This window comes from Vidua macroura, chromosome 1 (assembly GCF_024509145.1).
Source record: "Vidua macroura isolate BioBank_ID:100142 chromosome 1, ASM2450914v1, whole genome shotgun sequence".
Lineage (NCBI taxonomy): Eukaryota > Metazoa > Chordata > Aves > Passeriformes > Viduidae > Vidua > Vidua macroura.
Genome location: NC_071571.1, coordinates 15,374,574 through 15,398,686, shown reverse-complemented (window position 1 = coordinate 15,398,686; position 24,113 = coordinate 15,374,574). Strand labels below are relative to the sequence as shown.

The window sequence follows — 24,113 nt, the reverse complement described above, 5'->3', positions numbered from 1 at the left end:
TGAGCAGAAATTAGTATCTGGGAAAGATGGTTTCTGCAGGGAAACACTGTCTGCCTGCTGGCACAGCAGGTGCATATCTGGCCTCCTCCGTGTCCCATGGCAGAGGCAGGTGGCTCTGCAGCTGCCGTGACACCAGTGGTGGTTCTGACCACTGCTCCTGCCCCCGGGACAGGCACTGGAGCTGCTGGGCAGTAGTGGTGTATCACTCCTGCCTGCTCTCCCTGGACTGTTATTTCCCCTCATCACTCTGTTCCAGGTGTTCTTTCTGGAGAGCCTTCTTCCTGGACAACCTTTGCCTGCACCATTTATGCATACTTCAACCTCATCCAAAAATACCTGTTCTCTCCTAGGCCTTTCTCTAGGACACCGTGAACAAGAAGCAAGCAAGCAGACTGACTGAGACCAAAACAAGAGGGTCTCATTTTCCTTCCCCTCATCAGCTCTTGGGACTATTTATTACTTCTGAAAATTCAGAGAAATCCTTGCTTGCTGTGGGGCTGTGTCTAGTTCTCTGCTGGGTCCCCAGGATGCTTCCCATTCCCATGGCAGCTAAGGGAAGGAAGAGAAGTTCTCTTCTTTCCCAGCCAGGAGTACCTGCCTACACCTTAGTCCAGCCTCCAGGCAAACATCCAGTGCCTACATGCAAGATTGCAATTGCCACCTCTGCAAAGCAGCTGAGAAATGTGCAGAGCAGAAGACGGCACAAAAAAAGACAATAAATTCTCTGTAAGTAGATGGTTCACATATTTGGAATGAACGCCTGGAGAGATTGCCGACATCCCATCTATCCAGGCAGCTGCAGGCACTTCAGAGCAAGCAGCACAGATCCAGCTGAGAGATATCTGCTTTCCCAGCCTGGAAAGCTAGCCCTGTCCTTGCCAGTCCTGTCCCCTCCAACCTTATTTCCATACATCTTGCCTCCTCCAGCCCTGTCCCTTGTAGACCTGTCCCCTCAGTCCTTAACTTCACCCTTGAACACCTATCTCTGATGTCGATTTGGTTTTCCCATTTAAATGCATAAAATGCGATGTACAGACACACATTGTCAGATGGGCTCATTTTAGCTACCTGGGCTGGAGGGGAGGGGAGACCTGGAGAGAGATGGAGGATGAACCAGAGTGTTCCCTTTACCTGCATGATGGGGTGAGGATGATTTGGCATTATCAGCTTGTGGTCTGTTGACTACTGGGGTTTAACATCCACCCCTGGGGAAAAAGGGGCTTGGCTGAGCCTGACCCAAAGCCAGCAGCAGAAGAGAGAGCTGAGAGCTGTACCAGGGACCTCGTGTGGGCTGGTCCTCCCAGCTCCAGGCCCACAGCACTCCCATGGGACACAGCATACACAGCCCTGCTGTCTTGTGTCCTACAATTGTGTTCATGTGGGCAAGGAGAAACTTCAACCTGTTTCTATATTCATTTTGCTTCAAAAGTAATAATAGATTATATATGTTAATATAAGACAACTTCACTGTCACAGAACTGATGATTTTTTTCTTCCTGGTCTAGCTTTGACAAAGATTCCTGTGTTTCTATTGAACTTTTTCCCCATTAGTTTTACTCCCAGTTCATTCCATACTCACTTTCCATCAGCTGTTTCTTAGCTTTTGCTTTTACATAATTCTTCAATAGCAGAGAATTTCTTTAAGAAGTAAACAAAACCATCATTGTCTGAAATTATTTGTTGCTATGTTTTCCCATATGTTATTAATCACTGATCCATGGGATATTGGGTTGTTTTGTTTTAAAAAACATGTCTATTGAGGTAAAGTTAAAAGGAAATCAAACAGCCTACTGGAGAAGAGTCTTGAAGGCAATGAAGGTTCCCAACCAGTGATGCTTCTTTCTTTGCTAAGAAAATCTCCACCAATGAAACAGCTGCTGAGCACAAGTCTGGGGAAAGGCATTCCCACAGTCACCTCATAATATGGATCTGGTAGGTCTGAGCCTTTGGTCTTCCAGCCATTTCCTTGTGTGTGTAATTAGCATTGATCCTGAAATACAAAGCAGTCCTTAAGAAGGATAATAACTGCTAAGTAAATTGCATTGTTATGCACAAGTCTGTTATGTGTGTCTTTCTCAAAGACAAACCTTAAGGCTTGACGTATGTTTGTATAAAGATATCACACCTCCTCGAATAGCTGGGGACAATATTGAGAGTGAAGCTTTTACTACAGGAAATCCATTTTAGAAGATCCTCCTTTGCTCCAGCACCTCGTGCAGAGTCTGCATGAATGTGCTCATTGCAGGCACCAAGACATGGAGACAGGGCAGAGGTTTGGGTGAGGGCTGTAGAGAGCAGCACAGACAGAAAAGGGTGCGTCAAGTGAGTTGAGAGCCAGCCCCAAATATCGACACACACAATGTCCCTTTGCAGGGAGCGTGGCTGCCTGTCTCTAAGGCAGAGTTCACAGAGGTGAAGGACGCTCTTTCACGTTTCCACTGAGGTGCATCTATTGAAGGGCCTTTCAAATCCATCCCAGTTGTCAAAGGCATTTTCTTTTCAGATAACCCAAGCTCCTATAATGCAGCAGCCTTAGGCTGGGTCCCAGATGTGAGCAGGGTCAGGTCAGTTATGTTACTTCAGTTTGTGATTGTCCTCGTAAGTCCTTCGTGAAATAATACAACTGTATCTAAGGTAGCTTGTAGATGACAATGAATGCTGATTTGTGAGGAAGGATTTTCATGCTAAAGGGATGATACAGAAATCCTACCAGCAGGGAGGGCACAAGAACACATTATTACTCTGTTCCTGCAACCAGTGGGTTGGGTAGAGCTCGTTAGATATTGGCCCTTCATTAGGGCTTGAGGCTGTTCCCTACACACCAGCTTTTATCTTCCTCTGTCCAAAGTGGCCAACAGTGGCACATTCCTTGAGAGATCCCCTGTCTGATGAGACCATCTTGGGGTAGTGGCTTCCAGCCCACAGGCAGTGGGTCCATCAGCCCTGTGGCCACACTGACAGGGAGAGCAGGATTTTTGCAAGCATGTAGCACATGGGAAAGACAGTCAGTACCTTTGGTATAAAGCACTGAATGATCTGGCCTGCTGTCTAATTGATTTTCTATTTAATAGTAACAATGGTAATTAATACTGGACTCATATTTACTATTTTTATTAGTAGAACAGAAAGTACAATACAGAATGTTAATTATGCTCATTTTATAGATGGTGAAAGTGAAGCAGAGACGGGTGGAATGCCTTTTTCAATGTCACACTTCAGTTTACGCTCAGATCTGGAAATAAAATCTGTTTTCCAAGTCCCAGTCCAGCCTGGAGATGCCAGGTCCCCTGATGGGGTTTTCTGAGTGCTTATGGCTGCTTCAATGACTTTCCCATTGCAGCACTTCCAGAAACTGAAGGAAACCACTTCTGGGCCAGGGTTAACCCACTTCAGTTGAAGGTCACGCTGAAAATCACCTTCTTGATAAGGATTTTCTCCAGGGGAGCTGGGAGAGTGTCTCATGGCAGTGAACAGAGCAAGCCGTGCTCTCTGGATGGTTTGCAGGCCCTCCAAAGACATGTTTTCTATTCTGAAATGAATTTCAGGTCTTTTCCTTTATTCATGTATGTCCTATGTCATTACCCAAACACAAGCCACCACATACATTTTTTTCTTTCATGATCTCTTATGCTGTGGTAGCCTTGATACCCCCTACTCCAACCATGCATTTTATTTCAAGATCCACTTTGTTTTTCCAGCCTCTTCACTCTTTCCCTGGCTCTTTTGTTTGAATTTGCTGTGTCTCCTCAGGTGTGTGTTCTGCAACAACTTTCCAGTTAGCATTTATGATCATCCCAAGGCCATGAGCAGAGGGGGCTTTTATGGAACTGCTCTTCTCTGTTCACTTGTACAACCCGAGACACTTGTCAAAGGTTGTCTGACACCTTGTACACCATCTCTGTAGCACTCAACCTCACTGTCCCTGACATGGGTATTATGGGTTTTGTTGAGTTTGTGTAAAGATGGCAAGACCACGGAAGCCTGTTGCCCTGGAAGAAATCAAAGATGATTAACTTTAAAGGTATATTTGTGTATTCTTTCAAACTGAGATTTCCTGTATTTCTCAGATTTGATTAGCTGAATTGTTTTATAGAGGGGAAAAAAACCCAATTTTCATTTCAGTGAAATAATACTTCTATCTCTGTATCAATAAGTGAGCTCCCACTTACCTTTTTGCCAGAACCAAAATCTTTGCAATATCTCTTTCAAACAAGGCTGTAATCCTGAAATACAACAAGTTTAAGCAATCATTTTGTAACTGGATATTCCTTGATTCCCCTTGTATATCTAAATAGAAAGGAGAACTGGAGAACAGCTGGGAGAAAGTGGAGTAATTTCTGTATTAGCTATTAGCCAGCCAGAGATTTTTCCTAGGGAAACTTTTCCATTGAAACAGAAAGCCGAGACATTTCAATTCAAACATTTCAATTTTTGTAATGGCTTAACATAAATAGCTTTTCCTACTCCAAGACAGTACACTTGACAGCTGTTAAATACCACTCTTGCCAAAACAGGCCCTTGTCACTTCAGTCCTTATCCTGGTAAGATATCCCAGTTCCCAGCTGAATCATTAATTCCACGCTGCAAGGGAGCCATGGCATGGCTCTCTGTGGTTCCTGCGTGTGGGCAGGCAGAGAAGCCTCTGCAGGGTGACACGTGGGTGAGGAAAGCGGGGGAGGCAGGAGGGTGTGGGGCTGGCAGCACATTTCACTTGACTGAGCATCTGACCCACCTTCAACCCCTCCAGCCTTTGGCACCATCTGGTGTCCACCCAAACCAGGACATGCACCGGGGGAAATGGCTCTTGGTCCTGCAGGATTGGCTTCCTGACATGGAGACCAGGTGCCTCCCAGCTCTCCCTGGCACGGGTTAACCATGGTGACAACCAGCTGGACCGACCTCCTCACACCCCAGCAAGGGCCACCAACGAGCAACCAGGGCACCACCATCAGCTGCTGCTGCTGTTCCCCCCCCCCCATTGCTACCAGAAGGACTCAGATGCCAGCAGAATTGTGGCATCTCTGGAGACAGGAGCCCTAGGGGTAGCTGCTGTCCACTGCTGTCCTTCAGCTCTTGAGTAACAATGCATAAATCCACCTTGTTTTTAGGGGAGTGTGTGTCACCTAGCAGACATAGCTTCTTCAGAGTGGGAAGGAGTTCTATAAAGCACACTAGAAAGATCCTTTTAGTATGTCCTGCATTTCTGGGGCTGCTGCAGCCCCTTTCAAGTGTCATGGAGGAGCAGGTGACCCTGCCTCTGTGGCAGCAGGCCTCCTTCCAAAACCACCTCTCCACAGGGTGAGATTACCAGCCTGGCTGGATGGAGCTATCTCCAGAAGCCCTACAAACAGCACACTTGTGTGTAATTTGCCCATTACACCAACAGCAAAAAGAAAATGTTGCTTGCTTTCTGTACCATTTTTCCCCAGTGTCCTCTCTCTATTATTTTGTTCTTTTTCCTCACAGTAGTCATTTAAGCAATTTCCCATCTCACACTGAAGTGAAGTCATTTTAAGACGGCTTCCTCCTGTTTAAATTAGAAGGAGAAAGAAAGGGGAAAGAAAATATTTCTTGCTTTGTTTTGCTGTCAGTCCTCCAATATGAACAAGTAGAAACTATGCTCGTTGGAGATAAGTCTCTTCACCATTGTGGCAGGAGCACCTTGCTTGTAAAGGTACTGTCACACTGCAAATCTGAGATACAGAATTGCAAGGTACTCCTATGAAAGCAACTGCCAGGTCAAAAATACCTAGCTGCTGTTCTTTCACCAAAGTTGTGGTGGTTATAAGCTTCCAAACACAATATTTTCACTATATTGATATTTTCCAATAGTATGTGGAAAAACATGGGTAGTTTAAAAAGCTGACCTTTATAAGAAGAATTATATTTTTCAAAAAAATGAATGTTATTCTGAAAGATCAATAAATAAAATATTGAAGGAAGCACTTCTGTTCATCAGTGCAGGATGATAACCATCAAAACAAGCAGCCACAGTACAGCTGCAGCCGCAGACACCAGCCAGGACACACTCCCCAGGGGGCTGGGGATCCCCAGGAAGAGATGCTCCTGCAGTGTCTAACACCTTTTTGCTCATCAGATGTGACTAGTGGAACCATTTGTTTTTTGGCCCTCTTCCTCTGGCCAATCAGCCTGGCCACACCTGCTTCTAAACTGGCTAAACTTCTTGGGTCCAATTTCTGGGGCTTTTTGTTTTTTAATGTCACTGCTAATGGACTTCTCCAGGAGATGGGAGAGTGGAAGAATTTACATGGATAATGTTCCAGGTATACAGGAGAGAGTAAGAGCAGCTTTACTGCTCTTGCTGGAGTAGCCCAGCTCAGCCAGGGGTACAGGCACAGCCCTCACCATGACCTTGAAGCAGGCGTTTGCTCTGCTCTCATCAGCTCCTCACCTGAATGTGCCAAATGTTCAGGACATGCCTGGGAAGTGCTCAGAAGTTGGGGTAATGAACACCACTAATGAGTGGAGGTTGAAAAAGGACATCTCACTTCCCAGTTCTGGCTCTCAGGGCATTTCCCCAGCCCTTCCTGCCTCCAGGGAGCTCTGTGAGCAGCAGGAGGTGCTCGGGACCATGAGGCTGTGGCTGGATTTAAGCTGTTTGGCCAGGAAGAGGCACAGTGAGGGTGCTGCATCCCAGTGCATGAGAGCAGCTGTCTCCATCCATAGCTTCAAGCACTACCACAGCAACTAATTAGTGTTGTTTATTAGTGCTGCATTCCCCTGGCTGGGCATGCTACAGATTGCAGCTGCTTTGGCCCTCCCTACGGCCCCAGGAAAAGCCCTGGAAGCAAATTGCCTTGCAGCATGCCCTGAGGGTCAGCTAATCCTGCCCCTGCAGGACCAGGGAAGATGGCTGAGCTTCAGACTAGGAAACCTCATGCAAAAAAAAATCATCAGTTCCAGGAAATGATTAAGGGTTTTCATATTCTCTGCAGTGAGATACTTCTTGCTGTCTGGTGAGGCCAGACTTGCTGGGGATGCTGAAGCTGTAGAAGCTGAGAGTGATGCAGCAAAGTCCCCTCTCCAGTGCAGCCTGCGTGGGAGCTGGTGGTGTGAGCCCTTCATGCACCTTCCTGAGCCCCTCCCTGCCTGCAGCACAGGCTCCCCAGCATGGCCAGCAGATTACACGGGGTGGCCTTGCCTTCACAGCAGGAGGCTGGGAGCCCAGCAGGCACCACTCAACACAGATAGCCAGCAGTGAGCCTGATGAGAAACACCCCATGCCACCAGTGCACCGTGAGCACCACGCTGCTCCAAAGATGAGCAGCACATTAATGGCAACATCTGCTCACACCACTTCTACTGACAGCTCTTCTCTGCAGTGACCATCAGCTGAAGAAAATGCTCAGGAGAAATTAAAGATTTAAACAAAAAATTTGGTTTTCTCTGACTGGGATGGGATAAAAGAGGATCCAGCACACATGCTCTTGGTGAGGATGGCACTTTGGCTTTGTTTAAGGCAGGACTGACTTTCAGGAGACACCTCCACAGGGTACTTGGGTGAGCATAGCCTTGCTGTCCCTTCTGGGTAACTTGTGCTTCCTCACACACCTGTGCTGTGTCCACTGCCCTCACCAAGTGGGCTCCTGCCAAGTGCAAGGCGCTGCTCTCGCTGCACACCTTCACTCCTGGAGCAGCCTCTCCCCTGGGCTCAGCCTGTGCCTGCCCCTCCCAGCACAGCCAGCCCTGCAGCAGCGTGCCAGCCTAGCCTGATGCTGACTTGGGACTGATATATGGTGTTAGTTGTAGTTCACAGAAGTGCACATGGCCTGTGGTTTACAGAGCTTCCTAACAGGCAGACAAAGGTCTCACAAGTGACAGAGCACCTCACAAGCAATGGCAAGCTGAGGGGGGAGCTGAGAAAAATCATCCAACAGTTCTTTAATTTGCCTCCTGGATTTAGATCCCCTTAGGAGCTTTTCTCCTCAAACAAGAGCGCTACTAATATTTTCCTTAAATAAACTTTCACATAAGGCATTTTCACATAATCAGATTATTCCAGGAGCTGGAGTATTAGAGGAAAGCCAGAGCCTGTTACATGAGGTGCAAACATGGAATCCCCCGAGCATCACGGTGCTGTCACTTGGATAGATGGGAGGCACATTTTTGCAGGGAGGGGATTATCTTTCATTTTTAAGACTCACACTCCCATTTTGATCTACTTAGCCTCCTGAACATTTAGCAGCCCCTCCCGAATTTTATCAGAGCCTCAAGGGACCGGTGGTGGGAGAGCAGTGAAGGAAGAGGACAACACACCATGACAGCACAAGACTGCAGCAGATGGAGAAGAGAAGCTGTGAAAAGAGCAGGGTCACTGAAAGGACAAAGCTTGGGTCCTGGCTGTGGCAGGGATTCTCTGTAGTTTGATGCTAAATGCTATGAACTTGGATTTGCCAGGGGTTTTGAGCAGGTATTGGTAGGATCACCAGCACCAGCCACATCACCTTCATCATTCTGCTATGAACTTCTGAGGTAGCAAAGTCAGATGAATCAGGCACAGGTCAAGAGTTGCTCTTTGAGCCATCAATCTGACAATGACATACAGTGTGTCTTAAAGACAACAATTTAAAACCTCCCAGGTTTATGTTCCTGTAACTGTAAAATGGACCAAACAAAGTATTTCAGCTAAAAAGCCTAAAACTCAAGTTTGGGTGACATATTGTAAAGCAATGCTATGATGAATCTCATATCAGTGGATGCCTAGGAAATGAAACTAAAAAGGAGCTCTGATCTTCAGTTTCCTAAGTTCAGAAATGATTTTATCTTCAGATTGATGCAGGCAACACTATGTTTCTTTTCCATAAGAGGCATGAAGGGGCAGTAAAATGTAAATTGGGACTGTGACTGTCTAATTCATGCAATTTCTTGTCTGCCATTTTGCTCATCAGTTGAGTCTAAATGGGAGGAGAAGGAGCAGGTTGGCTTTCAGGCAGCTTGGTTTCCATGGGACTTGGACTTATAGATGAGTTCCCATCATCACCACAGGAGCTGGTGTGGACTGGCTATGGTCACATTTATGGCACTGTCTGGGTTGTGGGAAATTCACAGTTTCGCTCTCTTAATACTCCAAAGCTGGTTCTGGTTCAGTGGAGGCTCCTCTTGGATTAATTTTCTTGTGAAAGCTATGCCAGCCTGCAGTGCATAAACAGTGTGTCAGTGCAGCACATGGTGGGGCCTAGATCTGGTTGGATATTTTCCTGCTGAAGGTTTTCTTCCATTTAAAGATACCAGTTGGCCAAAATGGGAATGTTCTTCAGGAATGTGTAGATTTTGACAGATGGCAGCTGCCAGGGGAGTTAAAATGCTGTCATGGGAGTTCCTGCTACAGAGCCCCTCTTGCACCAAAGGGCTCTAGAACACCAGCTCACACACCTGCAGGGCTGACAACAGGATCTGGTTTTGCTTAAGGGTCCCCTCCCCACCAAGTAACCTTCCTAGGGAAGCTGGACTTCTGCAAGCAAACCAGACAGGCATCTCTGCTTCCACACAACACAGCTTTCCTAAGCTTTTTCAAATCTTACAAGTTTTCCCAGAGTGCAAGTTTGTTTTTCTAGTCTGCCTCAAATACGAATCCTTTAAAAAAACCCATTTATAGGTCATTCTGTAATACCAGCACACACAGATGCATGGGAATCATCAGTGGTTAACTGCTTTGCTCCTGAGGATTCATAACAAATTCAACCAAATTTCAATTCAAAGGAAGGCAAACAAAATGGAAAAGAAAAAATATAATGAGACCAAGGAGACAAATCTGAACAACAATGGAAAATGTTGTGTGGGCCTGAATTTTGGCAGCACATTACCTTGCCTTCCTCTCCCTGGACATCCTTGGACTAGGGCTCCCTCACATCTGGGCAGGGGAGACACCAAGCAGCAGTGGGGAACAGCAGCCTGGCTTTGTGCCCAGAGAGCCAGTGGTGCTCTGAGAAGAAAGTGCCTGTGGTATCTCACTCATCTCCTCTTGTGGCTGAGGACAGGGTGTAGTGGTTCTTTTGCCCCATATGCAAACAGGGATCAGGATGCTGGCTAAGGCTGCTGCTGACCCTGCTGTGACAACGTCACATCTTCTGGAGCCTGGCCTAATTCATTTCATTTAAGCTGCCAAGTAGTTTTCAGAGGGTAAAACCTTCAAACTGCTCCTGTCTTAAATTGATTTGAAGAGATTTGCTAAAAGACTTTGTATCCAGGCTACTCCCTGCATACAGCCCAGAACAGCCTGACAGGGCTTTTTTATAGAGAACTGAAATGCACTGCAGAGGGAATGGTAAGGAATGAAATGTACATGGATTGTTACTCATAGTTTAAAAATCTCAGCTTTAAACTCAGGAGCATCCATACAAAGGGGTAACACACGGAACTAAGAAATTTGCACCTTGGTTTTGCTCAGGTAAATGTTCACACTGTATCACTGTCCTTGTGCGGGAGTCCTCCTTGAGTATGTCTGGCATGGTAATTTGGCACTGAAAACTGGGATTGCAGTGGCAGCAAGAGGGCAAGTGCAGGAGTGCGGCTCCGTCATCCATGGAACATGGATGCAGTTGTCAATCTTTTTGAGATGCTTTCTTCATACTGAACAGACCAGTATGAAGTATGAGTGCCCAGATTAAGACTGGTGGCCTTCTGTGAGTTTTCTGACTTGCTGCAGGCAGGTGAAAGCAGAGCAGACCATGGCACAGGGCTGACCCTGACTCCAGCAGCTGCCCTGTGATGAGCTCCGTGGCAGGCAGTGCCAGTACATCCACAGCACAGCCTCAGAGCAGGGTTTGCCCCATAAAGTGCCAAATGTCCTGGCTTTAGAAGAAGCTACTGGCACTTACAACTTTCTACAATGGCCTCAAGATTTCAAAAATACCACCATGTCAGGCCTGCAAATTGTGTCTCTGAAGGATGGAGCTGGGAACTCATCTGCCAGCCACTGCATTATTCTCCTTAATTTGACCTTGCTTTCTTGTATTTTTTGTTGGGAATGGTTACTATGAGCTTTTTGGTCTTAGGGGACATCTAAGTCTGATTATCAGAACTTTGCCAAAAAGTTCTTTGCCTTGTTTTTCTCCTTTGCCTTTAAACACTTGTGCATGGCCAGTCGGTGCACATCCACAGTGTGAGGCTTGACTTTCTAGAATGCAAACAGGAAGGAATGAGTTCTGGTCTGCTAGGAGCAGTGCATAATTTGAGTACAATGACCTTTGCACCTTAGGTTGTGAGTAAGTTTCCACAGTGTAAAGGAGCAGTTCCAGCACCTGAGAAATCCTATGTTAACATGAGTTTTAGGAAAAAAATAAGGCTTGCTACGACCATAAAGTTGAAAGTTCCGTTTGCTCTGACCTTAAGTGCAGTTTCTCTCTACTTCCTGGGAACTCCTAGTATTTTGCTCCTTCTGATGCTTACCCTAGAGAAAGCATGCTCATCCTTATTCATCTTCATTATTAAAAACCCAAAGAAGATTTACACTGCCTTTTGCAAAAAATGTGCCTTCTAATCCTCCCAAGTGTACACAGCAGAAATAGGTCCTAAACACTGAGAATCTTACAAGAGAAAACTGATTAAAGTCCATCAAAAAGGAATCTAACATAATGTTTTCTATCCCTTTCCAGTGTCCTTCCTCTGAGCAGTTTAATTTTTAAAAAAGTAAATACACAGTGTTGCCAACAGTGTGTATTTGTGTAACAGGGGCAGGCAGATGTGTGCCAGAGGTTTGTGCCCTGCCATGAAAGACAGGTTAGGACACCTTACTTGAGGGAGGTCTCACCACCTGCCTTCGTGGTTGGAACAGAAAAGCCAGACAAAGGGCTGCAAGGAAAGATGGTTTATTTCAGTATGCGGATGGGAATGGAGACAGAGAGGTGTGGGGATAAAATTTCCTAAGAACTTGGGGCTGCCAAGTGCAGGCAGGTTTTCAGAAGAGCTGAGCTTCCATTAGTAAGTAAAATAATAGGCTAATTTATCCAAAGAACTCTGGACAAGGGGAAATGAGATCTTTTGGGGATCTTGCCTCATATAGTTACTATAACGACTTGGCTTTAGTGCCAAGTGTATGAAAATCCATCAAAGGTGATTTGCCAAAAGTGATGCAGAGAGTCTGTGATACATCTGGGGATCAAATCCTCATGTCTGAAACAAAGTACATTATTCAGGCCTCTTACTTGTTTGGGAAGGACAAGATTTAGTTCTGGCTTAGCTGTCTTGCTTAGAACAACAGAAAAAAAAAAAAAAAAAAAAAGCAGCTCAAAGCAGATTGTGCAGATCCTTTGTGGCCTTTTGATGTTTCCTAGGGTGAGCTCTGTGACCAGGTTGGATGGAGCTCTGAGCATCCTGGGCTAGTGATGGATGTCACTGCCCACTGCAAGGGCTTTGGGACTAGATGATTTTTAAGGCCCCTTCCAACCCAAACCAATCTATGGTTCTATGATTCTCTCTAAAAGGAAATGTTGTCAGGGGTGATATGACTGTAACAAAGTAGAGACAACCCCACATCACCCTACCCACCCTGGACAATGCAAAGGGCTTCAGGGCTCGGTACAGTTTTAGAACTTCCATGCACATTTCATAATTTTTGAGCAAATTCCTTGGGGCTGCTAGGTGAGATGAAGGCTTGGAGAATGCCTGTGAGCAGGTCAGTGAAGCATCTTACCTCCAGTCTTGTAATATCATGTAACTTTTCTTGTGGAAAACAAACATGAAGCTTGAGCACTGGGGTGGTGCCACACTTTCTGCCTTTTTATTCAGAAATATCTCTGGCTCAGTATTTCCTTCAGACAGACTTTAACATTGCATCCTGGACAGCCACTTGGCTAGCTGTAACAGAAGTAATTGCAGGTAAGTAGCTGAAGGCAAGGCTGCACTTCTGGATACACTAAAAAGAGACATTTTCCCCTCCCTGCCACATGAACACACCCTGCCTTGCTGAAATCATCAAGAACTGTCACATGAAAATAGCCAAGGAGCCACTGAGGCCATGGCACAGGACTGCAATTTCTGTCAGACCCACTCTCGTTTTCATTAACAGCAATTACTCCTTTTCCCAGAGGAGCAGCCATCGGGCCAGACCCACTCCCTTCCAGGTGGCTGTTTTTGCAATTTGCTTTCATGGCATAGAGTGAAAAACCAAAACGACCACCAGACATTGGCTGTGGGATGGCATCTTCCAAATAACACGGCTCATTTTACAGTCCATGGTACTGGGGCCTGGCAGAGGTCCCTGGGCTCCTGCAATCAGGGGTGTGAGAGAAACAAGAAAACCACTGTTATTACCTAACAAGAACCATCACACCTTTCTCTGAATACCAGTATTTTCTTAAGTTTAGGAGAGAGCTCTGCTGTTTTCTTCATTAGCCTCTATTTTCAGGACCTCTGAAACCCTATGTTCCTTTCCTCTCAGCCAATGTTTTCTCCATTTTCTCCACAATGTGCCCAGACACCTCCATCTGAACAAGGAGCTCTGACCTCTGCTATTTGTCTAATTGAATGCTCATTATAACTAACTCTGTCTCATTGAATGCACCAGCTAAACCAGGGACTTCATCCTGACATCCTGCAGCTGGACCACAGTGTGGGGTTCTCCAGCTGGGCTCCAGTGAGGAGCTGTAGGGGCACAGCTGCCTCACCACGGTCTGCACCACAGGCTGCAGGAGAATCTGCTCCAGTGCCTGCAGCACCTCCTCCTCCTTCTCCTTCACTGCCCTTGGTGTCTTCAGAGTTGTTCCTCTCACATACTCTCTCACTCCTCTCTCATCTGTTATTCCAGGCAGTTTTTCCCCTTCTTAAATAATGTTACCCCAGAGGTGCCACCCATTGTCACTGATGGGTCCATGGCCAGTGGCAGGTCTGTCTTGGAGTCATTTCATCCTTTGCTCCTTTGCAGAGTCCTGCAGTTCCCTGTGACCCAGCACTGCAGGGTAAGCAGAGCCTGCACCATTACAGGTAGTTTATGACATACTTCAGGGTTTGTCCAATACTCCCATACTGACACTCAACACAGCTTCAGAGGTTTCTGCCTTGTGAAATGAAGTTGATTGTTGAAGCTGGGCTAAGCTGTGAAACTTAAACCTTCCTCCACAAGTATTCATTCCAGAAGGAGAAGGTTTTGAAGTTGTTCATCGTGCCAGAACCATGGCAAAGCCTGCAGAGCCTGGCTGTGGGGCTCAGCCCACACCAGCATGTCCCTGCCCTTCCTCAGCACACCTGGACCTCCTGGGGCCAGGCTGGGGGCCCCACTCCAAGTACCCTGGACCTGCCACTTCCCCATGGGTGCCTGGGACTGTGTGCAATGAGCTGTCTCCCACATAATCCTGAATGAGGGTCAGGGTCTGAATGCCATTAACTGGGAGATCCTTCTTGATGTGTTGGGAGCAACTTCCTCATGGCAGGGAGAAAACCTGCTGGGATTGGAAAGGGGAAGCAATGCCCACATAGGGTCAATGGCTGCCAGAGCCCACCAGTGCCAGTCAACAGGGCCTGGAACCCACCCTTTTTCCCTTGGGGTTGTAACAAAGGCACACACAATTTAAGAGAAAGCTCTTTGGTGGAATTGCCTGGATTAACTTGCAATTAACTGTAAATTTGTGTGATTTTAGCTTGTCATCTCATTTGGTGTTTTATGTTCACTGATGGTCATGATTGGTGTAATTTTAGAAATAGAACAGAACAGAAGGAAGCACTGCAATCTAGAAAGAAAATAATTCAGATGCATGAAAATAATTCAGATAAATTCACTTTTCCCCCCAGTTTTTTCTTTTTTTTTTTAGGTTTGACAATTATCACAGTTTTGTATCTTATTGTGCTTGATATGGTGAGTTGCTGGTTCAGGTCCTCAGTCCATGGAGCACTTTGACTAAAGGAAACATTTGCTTTCTTTTACAACAGAAATACCAGATGTCAAAACTGTAGAGCTGAAGTGTGAAAATGTGGTCTGATACCATTCCCAAAGGGCTTCTTTCCCCAAAAGCTCATGTTTTCTAGATAAAACACAAACTTTTCTGTGAATCCTAATGGAAGATCTTTTAACAGTGTGGATTGGCAATATCGCTTCTAGAAGAAATTCCCCAATTCAAAAGAAATAGAAACTTTTTACTTCCAGTTTTCAGTTCACTATATAAAAAAGGGACAAAACTTGCAAAATAAATGAGCAACTACTCAAGTTCCTTTAACAGGTAATTTCCCATTGACAATGTCCATTACAAATTCTTCATCCCATTATCTCAGGAGGACTGGCCAGTGTAGGAGTTCTTGATGCTGCAAAACTGTACTTCATTGTACAGTTTATTGTGCTTCACACTTCCTTTCCTTTGTTGCCCAATTCATACAAATGCTGACTGAGGCATAAAATTGAATCCCTAAATAGGTCTAGCTCAGGCTGTGTTTTATTCTGCAGGCTGTAATGGGAGGCAGGTGAGCACTGCAGCTTCCAGACCTCAGCCAGTGTGATTACAGTGCAGAAATATCCAGCATTGCATGAGGCTGCTGAACGGGAACGCTCCTCTCACACGCCAGGAATGACTTGTTGCTGTTTATGCTTGGGAAACAACCATTCCAGCTTGGAACCATAATAAGAGAAAGGGAACTGCAGAGCTGCCTTTGTTTTGGAGGCAGAGTGTTCGTGGTCTGTACTGCAGCAGGATACATCAGGCAGGGAGCAGGTCTGAGCTGCCTCAAGGCATGGGGCAAAATAAAAAATGTCATCAATAAGCAGGTGTTTGACTTCCAAATGCTGGATGCTGTGTCAGAGTCTAACTCTGACAAAGGTTTCAGACTGAAATATTGGGGTTTTTTCGCAAGATAATGTGAACTTGAAGAAACTGGTGGTGAATTTGTGTTCAGCTTGTTGACTTGTCTAGGAGAACAAAGGAAACACTAAACTAATCCCTCTGTTAGTACTTTTGTCCACACCCCAAAGAAACAGGAGTTATGTGGAATGCTAAAATGTCTTGCCTTGACATCTCAGAAACGAAATTCTAAATTTCCTCTATGTTTGTTTTTAAAGTGCTGTTTCTTTGTAAATTGAGCACAGGCTGACCTAAGAGATAAGCTAGAAATATCAAACCATGCATTGGGATCAAAAGCTTTCATGTAATTCAAAATTATTTTTGCTTTCCCTCCTCCCAGTTTTGTGTTTTCAGTTTCTCTGGAAAAATGTACTCTTTTCAGGTCAACCTGCAGAGCAAAGTCTGCTGGCCTCTCTTCCTCCTGCTGTTTCCTATTGAAACAGCTAAAATGAAAATGAAAAATATACCCATCTGCAGCACAGAAACTAACTTTATATACACAAAATCCCCCATCCGGGTGCAACAGGGACCACAAGAGAAGTCCTGTCTGTCAGACTGCAGCATTGTGATGAACCACTGTCTGGTTCGTTACTTACCAGTATCTGCAAACTGAGAGACCTGGGCTCTTCCTGCTGGAGCTTGCTCCCTGCCCCTGCCCTGTGAGCATTTGTCATGCTTGCTTTCCTTGTGGGGTCCTATGCAAGGGTGAGGTAGAGCCTGTAGCTGGAAAACATCAGTGGAATTGATGTTATGACAATTACAGCCAAGGAAAGCCGCCTTGGGTGGAGTGAGCTGCTCAAGGGTTGGAAGAAGAAGTTGGTTCATGATCCAGAGGTAAGCTGATGGGAGGTTTGGGGACATTTTGTATCTAGCTCAGGGGCACATCTCTGCTTGTGGCACAGATGCTTGGGATGTGTTCTGGTTTCAGCTGGGATAGAATTAGTTTTCTTCCTAATGGAGGGTACAGTGCCGTGTTTTGGATTTAGTAGGAGAATAATGTTGATAACACACTGATGTTAGTAGTTGCTGAGCAGTGCTTGCACTAAGTCAAGGACTTTTCAGTTTCTCATGCATGAGAAGCTGGGGGCCCGAACTGGCCAAAGGGATGTTCCATACCAAAGGATGTCATGCTTAGTATATAAGTTGGCTGGCAGGGGTCAATCACCAGCAGGTAGTGAACAATTGTATTGGGAATTTTTCCTATTATTACTATTTTTTAAAAGAAAAATTTATTTCAGTTATTAGACTGGCCTTAACTCACAGATTTTGCCCTTTTCTGATTCTTCTCCCCATCCCACTGGGGAGGCTGGGGGGAAGGAGTGGGAGCTTAATACTCAGTTGTTGGCTGGGGCTAAACTACAGCAGGTTACCAATTTGCCCACAAAACCCCAAGCTCAGGGGAGCCTGGGTGAGCCATGCATCAGGGGAAGCTCAGAGAGCTCAGCCTGAGCTCTGAGAAGCAGGCTGGCATCTCTGGAGATGCCTCAGTCCCTTGGGGAACCTGCAGGCTGAACTGGGTGACAGGCTCTGAGCCTCTGCTGGTTGTTACAGACACCAGACCTGTACAGAAAGCTCTCTCAGTGGTTTCTGGGTGCCTCAACAAGCTGAGTCCCCATGATTCCAACCAGCAGGCACGAGCTGGGCTGCTGAGGGACAGGAGCCAGCCAGGCTGCTGCTGGATGCTCTGCTGCCTTCCTCCTGCACAGCAAAGGCCCCGATCCTCCCGATCCTCCTGATCCTGCAGGCCAGACTGGGAGGTCTGCCCGCGTTTTTCAGAAAGGATGATTACATCTGCAAAGCACCCGGCAGCGCTTTGGGATGAAGAGCGTTATGTAAGTGTAAGATAAGGTTATTTATAGAGCCAGGTTTTATCCAAAATGGAATTAAACTTGTGTTCCTGAGGCCTCTGCTGTCAAAGACAAATTGGAATTTGTCCACTAGCCTCAGTGCTTTGCATTCAAATTGTTTTTCTCGGTTCATCCCAAAGTTTAAGAATGTTTTATTTACAAATTATACATCACAGAAAGTGAGGAAATCTCTTTTCCATCAGCTCTGAGGTGACCATGTAAGCCTGGGCAGTGACCATGGAAGCCTGGGCCATAGTCGAGCTTTGCAATCACATCATCTGTGACACTGAAGTACCATAAACCAGGAAAAGAAGGCAGAGTTTGAGCTGGATTAAACAACAAAACGACAAACAATTGTCCTAGGCACAATATTTTGCCTGCATTAAACACTCTCTGTAGCAATCCATGAGCTGCAGGACGGTATCCAGCTTACATCCTGGCTGGAGGTGGCACTAGTTCAGTGGGTTAATGTTTGTGCTCCTGACAAACTGCAGACCCCATGACCTTTTAAAATCATGCATTATTAACTTAGAGAGCTTTACTTGCTCTTTTGAAATATTAGAATCAAATCCCTCATATCTGTACTTTTTACAAGCCATGAAAATGCAAATTTCTGGCATGCCTGCTGAAATCCATGCTAACAGGTGTTAGGAATATTGTTTTATGAGGTACAACACCTTGCATAGGTTAGTTTGTGGAGTTCATCTGCTGCCCCTCACTTGTCATAGTATCTAGCATGAAATTCCACACATGCCTTTTATTTAAGAAAGAACACAAAAGTATGTTATCTTATTCCTCTGGAATTTTCCACAGTTATTTAGCATGTTAGTTTAAGCATAATTGGTTAGTGGGCTCTTGAAATCTATATCTTAGCTGTACTTATTTACATCAGGCTAAAAGTAGTTCATTTCAGTTGAGGTAAATGTGAAGCATTAGATTGCAAACGTACCTAATCCATCTCTCCTCCCCCATGACTAGAAATCCTGTGGTTAAAATAACACAGCCTCTATTCAGAGCACAAACTTAGAGCTGCGAGCAGGAGCAGGGTTGGGATTTAAACAACTCTCAGCAGATGAGTCTGTTCAAGGGTCTTTCTCGGGTTTGTTTTTCATCCTACTTTTGATCCATGAGAGGAAGCCAGGCTCTCTCCTCTGGGCAAGCAAGGTAAAGAATTTCTGCATTCTGTATATGGTTGCATGTGCTTGTAAAGGAGCTTATAAGCATGATTGCAAAAAGGCTGTTGCAAAAGCAATTGTAAAAATGTTGCTGTTATAGAGCAAGAAGTGTTTGGCAAATGGCTTCACAATCTTGAAATGTTAGTCTGGTCTTCTGGCTATTTCCACACGACAGTGAAAGGATGAAATGATAAATCTTGCACAGAGAAGCAAGGAGCAGTGATTCTCCATCACACATCAGAGAAGCTGAGCATGTAGGAAATAGCAAACCTGGGTACTACTGTGATCTAGCCAGACTACAGCAGAACTGGCATTTTGCTCACTGCCAGCTATAGTCCCTCCTGGGTTTGTCCAGATGCTGTAATCCCGTTTGGGAGGCTGAGGCTGTGCTGGAGGATGGCACTGAGTCTGTTTACTGAGTAAATGCTAATGCTGCTCCAGCATGACTCTTACAGTACCGGTGGAACCGTGCTTTCAGGAATGTTTGGATGCGGCGTGCCAGATAATTAACTGCCTTTCTTTGCTCTTACTGCTTTCCAAGTCACAAGGGATGTAGAAAAGCATCATCTTTCCTTGAATCCTTATTTTATTTGAAATCCAGGAAACAAGCGTGATGTTTGTGCTAATGCCTGTGGAACTGTACTCCCAGTGCCAGAGTCTGTTAACTCTCCCAGCCCTGTGCTGTTTTTCACAGGGGATCCTGAGTACCACATCAGTCCTCGATGTTCAAATGCAGAGGGTGGCACTGCTGGGGGGAATATGGAAACACCGTTACTCACATTTTTGCTTAATTTAAAATAATGCTGCCCCTCCCTGCCCCAAGGCACGGGACAGTATAATGGCATTGTGGGGGCACTTACACCCTCCTTCTATCGGGGTAGCACGAACAAATGCTGCTCCAGGTGCTACCTTTCCACTACTGGAGAGAGCCTAGTTTTGCATGCAGAGATGCTCACTTTCCCCTTCCTCTGCTTTCCACTCCTTTTTCCCTTCCCTGAGCAAGACAGGCTGGTTTCACATTGTCCTGTGTGCAGTCACTGGCCACCCTAGTCCCCACTGTCCCACAGCCATGCCACTCCCTATTGGCAGCATGCTCTCCACTCCTGCTCGGCCAGAGGCAAGAGGAGGACCCTGCATGCCAGGTCCTCTCAGCACAGAGCTGCCACGCTGTGGGAAAGCTTTTTGATTGGAAAAGGTGCCCTCGTCCCTTGAGCCAACAGTGCTGCTTTGTCCTGGGCAAGAAATGAAGCTTTATCACTTGGGTGCCCGGCTCAGGGAGGGACAAGCAGGGCTACAAGGAATACAAACACACCACTTTTCCTGATTCTCTGAGCACACCGCAGCAGAGAGGCAGCTCAGAGGAGAGAGAACATGTGCAAAACAAAGAAATGCGGTCAGGCAGGGACTATAAAATTCCAATATAGAAACTGGAGCTGATGTCATTTTAACATCCTAAGCAGTGCCAAGATTTCTAAGCTCCGTATCAAGATTCAGTGCAAAACCCCCACAAAACTCACAACTTGTTCTTGTGGAAAAATTAACTTTTATGGAAAATATGCATGGGAACATGCCAGAGGAGTGTGTTGTTTTATTTCTTTTATTAATTTTGAATACATTAGTTCAGAGAGCAATCCCATTTTAGCATCAACTGCCTCTATCCAAGAAGCCGAAGCCCTCATACACAGCTCGCAAATACTGGAGGCGAGGGAGCTGTGTTTTTCTGTATGATCAGTTGTTAGATGGAAAGAGCTATTCGAGTAGGAAGGGGTGTGGGAAGGCTCAGTGGGATGACTGACTTAAAGCTTTTTTCCTGGTGACATATCTGAATCGTGATCTGATGCACCTGAATGGAGCAGCATCATCAGCTATTATAATTCTGAGTGCGTCAGAGGTGGGATTGCATGCAGCTCCTGTGATAAAGGTTACTCATCTCTGTCCTGCTATAGGACCGCCTTTGCTGTTGCTTGTAACTTTGTCAGACTTGAAAAGTTTAGATTGAGCTCTTCCAACTTGATTGTCTGCTTGGGATAAGTTATTTTCTGGAAAATTTCAGCCAAAACTGTCCAGCCAGTTTTGTCCATTCCAAGAATGAGCATAGGGAAAAAGGAATTGTTGTCCAACTGGAAAAAAAAGAAAGGAAAAAACAGGAGGGGGGAACCTGGTGATCCTTTTTTTGGATAGTTCTTATCCCTCTGTGCTCTGGAGTTGAGATCTGAAATTTGGCAGCTTTCTGTTAGGAATGTGATTTTTTTTTTTTAACTTTGTAAATCTCCTCCAATTTGGCTTAGTGATAGCCTTTGAAGGGAGAAAATAGCAACTTCTTAGGGATGTGCTAAGGCTGAGCAGTCAAAATCTGCTGAGATTCCTTCCCACATGAGTGAACTCAGCCCAGCATCCCAGCAGCTCCCAGTGCTGACCCCAATGTTCCTGTGCAGTCAGTGCTACCAAGCTCCTGCAGATCCTTGTTCTTCCCCACAGCACGACAAGGACCCGGGTCCTCTCTCTGCAATCCAAGAGTCATCCCAGCTCAAGGAGCAGAATGAAGATGGGCTCTTCGTGTAAAGCTGCTCAGGGCAGAGTTGATGGTCAGTGGAAAGGCAGGCAGGGAGCAACACTTTGATTCTTTCCTGTCACAGCCTGGTGGCAGACAGGGACCCAGGCAATGCTGGGCTCAGCAAAGACCTGGTACTCAGATGCTAAAGCTGGGGGGTTGCATGGGAATGGGATGAGGAGTACATGGCACAAATGAGGAGTCAGAGGGCTTGGGAGCAGGTTGGGAAGGTGTGTGTCAAGGTGGGAGCCATAGGGAGAGTCCAGGCACGCCAGAGCTTGATATGAAACCTCAGCTGCCCCATCCTTGCTCCCTTTTTGAGAATATGAGTGCTACCTCAGCACTGGCTTCAGTCCCACTCTCCCTGCAGGGTCTTCTGTGCCAGGTCTTGCTGAGGCTCTCCCCAGTCTGCAGCCAGTGGCTGTGGGGTGCCCCACTGTCTTCAAGTGCCATAAGACCCTGCTCCTGATGTCCATTGCTGGGATGGGAGTTGGTGGGAGCTCTGCCTCCAGAATGTCCAGTAGGCCTGATGATGAACAGTCCTGCACAGCCCCATGTCTGTTGGTCATCCCCTGGGCACAGCTGGGATGAGTGACCAAGATCCTGATAAAATAGTGCCTGGTGCAGTCAAGCTGTTGTTTACATGCCTGTCTCTGCTTCCATTTTATTAAAATGGCTAAAGAACCACCACCCTTGACAGAAGTACTAGAAGAACCCAGGTACTACAAGGAAATGTGTCATTGTAGTTCCAAGTTTTGGGAAAATCAGTCATTTTTATTGAGGAGAACTTGGGAAGAAAATAAAGCCTAGGACTACACTGAACTCTAAGGGAAAAACCCAAAATTCTATAGAATATCTCCAGTGAAAAAAGTCCACCCAGTACCATGGGATAAAGCTGAAACCTCTGGCAAAATATTGTGTGTTCATCTAATTAACAATTGTACCGTAACACATAGCACAAAGGAGGCCTAATTCTTCTAATCCATCTCTTGCCTCATGGATTTTTCAGTCATAGCAGTATTTGTACAGCCTATTTTTGTATGCAATGCATATGCAACATTGGAGACAGATGGCAAAATCTCAGCCCTCATTGTGATGTGATTTCCACATCTAAAGGTAGGGAGCTGCAGTCTGCTTGTTTCCACTCCTGCTGGAGTGGCAGGGAAAGGTGGTTTATCTCACTTCTTTTATGACTATAGACTATGGAGCAGCCTGGACAGCCCCTCCTTCCACAGACACAGGCAGTGAAGTTTCGTCATCTTCATCAGCTCCTGGGAGCCCCATGCACACATCAGAACCCAGCTCTGTGAGACTGTGTAGAAACAAAGAACAGAAGGACAGGAACTGTGAGAACATTGTGAGATCAGAGCTGCCTACTGCCAGCTACGGAGGGGGGAAGGAACCCTAAGAAGCTGTGAGACATTGTTGGCCAGTGCTGCAGGCAGTGCTTGCTGCACAGTAACAGCCTTGCCTTAGTCAAGGATGTCACAACCAGGAATTATAAGCAGGGATTTGCAGGAGAACTGAAATAGAAAAGGAAAAGGAATGGTGGATACTTATGGGCTTCTGTTCCAAGGGTCAAGGTAGAAAATGGACATCCCTAAAATTTGATGCTGAATAAGTATGGATGAGTGGAGTGCAGACTGACAGTTTGGACCAGACAGACAGAGTCCAGACAGAAGGACCAGAGATACTTTTTGGGAATGTCCTTGTGGAAGCTGTCACAAAATAAATAAATCCAGGAGGATGTTGCTCTTACAACTTTGATGAGATGATTACGAGTAGGGAGCAGCACCATGAATGAAGCAGTCAAGTCTGTGCATAAGGTTTCTTGCACAGATCTGAAAGAGCTGCTGCCTTCTCATCTGCCACCCCAGCTGGTCCAGCCAGCTCCTTGCACTGCACACAGCCCAGGGCAAGAGTCAGGTCACCTCATGAGTGCTAACCCAAAACCTTCACTGCTTGATGAATTGTTTGACCTACTTAGGCTCAGACACCACTCAGAGAATCCCATGCTCTTCCTACAGTTTTGGTCTGAATTAAACCAGTATGTACAACATGACTAGTTCAACAATCACAACACTGTGCCATGGGACTTTGCCTCTGCTGGAAACTAAAGTACATGCAATTAATTCTGTGGTTCCTCAATGAACAAAATGGGGCTTTTGTGTAATACTATTACTCATTTGTTTCCAATTAGTCATGAATCATGAATTGTTTTGTCTCAGAAATTAATGCTATTTTTTCCCAAGTTATCAGTTTTTACCTACTTTGCATACCCCGATGTTTCCACAGATTGTGTGAGCCAAGTCTTCTGTCCTGATCCATGCCAGAATCTTGGGTTCCTGAATGTAATTGTAGAGTAAGATTGAGGTCTTCAGATCCTGTGGCTTGAGAGAATCAAATTGATCCAAGACCTGAGAGAAGGTTGCTACTTTCCTGCAATTGCATTTCAAATAGAAATATGTCTTCATTTTATTCTGCTGTGTAGTGATGTGTGTTAGGGTGAAACATCAAGAAATTTGCTTATGAGTGGATGTACAGATTTTGTCTCCTATCAAGGCATAGCCCTTTCTGACTACTCTTGTAGTGACCATCTTGGTAAACCAAACAGTGTTCTCCTGTATAAATCAAGTCCTGCTCAATACAGGGGATATGCCAAGTCTTCAAATGCATCCATGAAACGTGTCATTTGGGCTGTGTGACCTTTACAGAATCCTCCAATTTCAGGGACACTTTGGAAAAGTGTCTTATTATG

The 24,113-nt window shown here is 45.7% G+C and overlaps 1 long non-coding RNA gene across 1 annotated transcript; it reads left to right on the top strand.

The window, feature by feature from the left end:
* Positions 1-22,770: 22,770 nt before the first annotated feature.
* Positions 22,771-23,833, top strand: LOC128819753 (uncharacterized). Its single transcript, XR_008440739.1, has 2 exons — positions 22,771-22,938; positions 23,651-23,833. It is a non-coding gene; the product is annotated as an uncharacterized LOC128819753 (long non-coding RNA).
* The last annotated feature ends 280 nt before the right edge of the window (positions 23,834-24,113 follow it).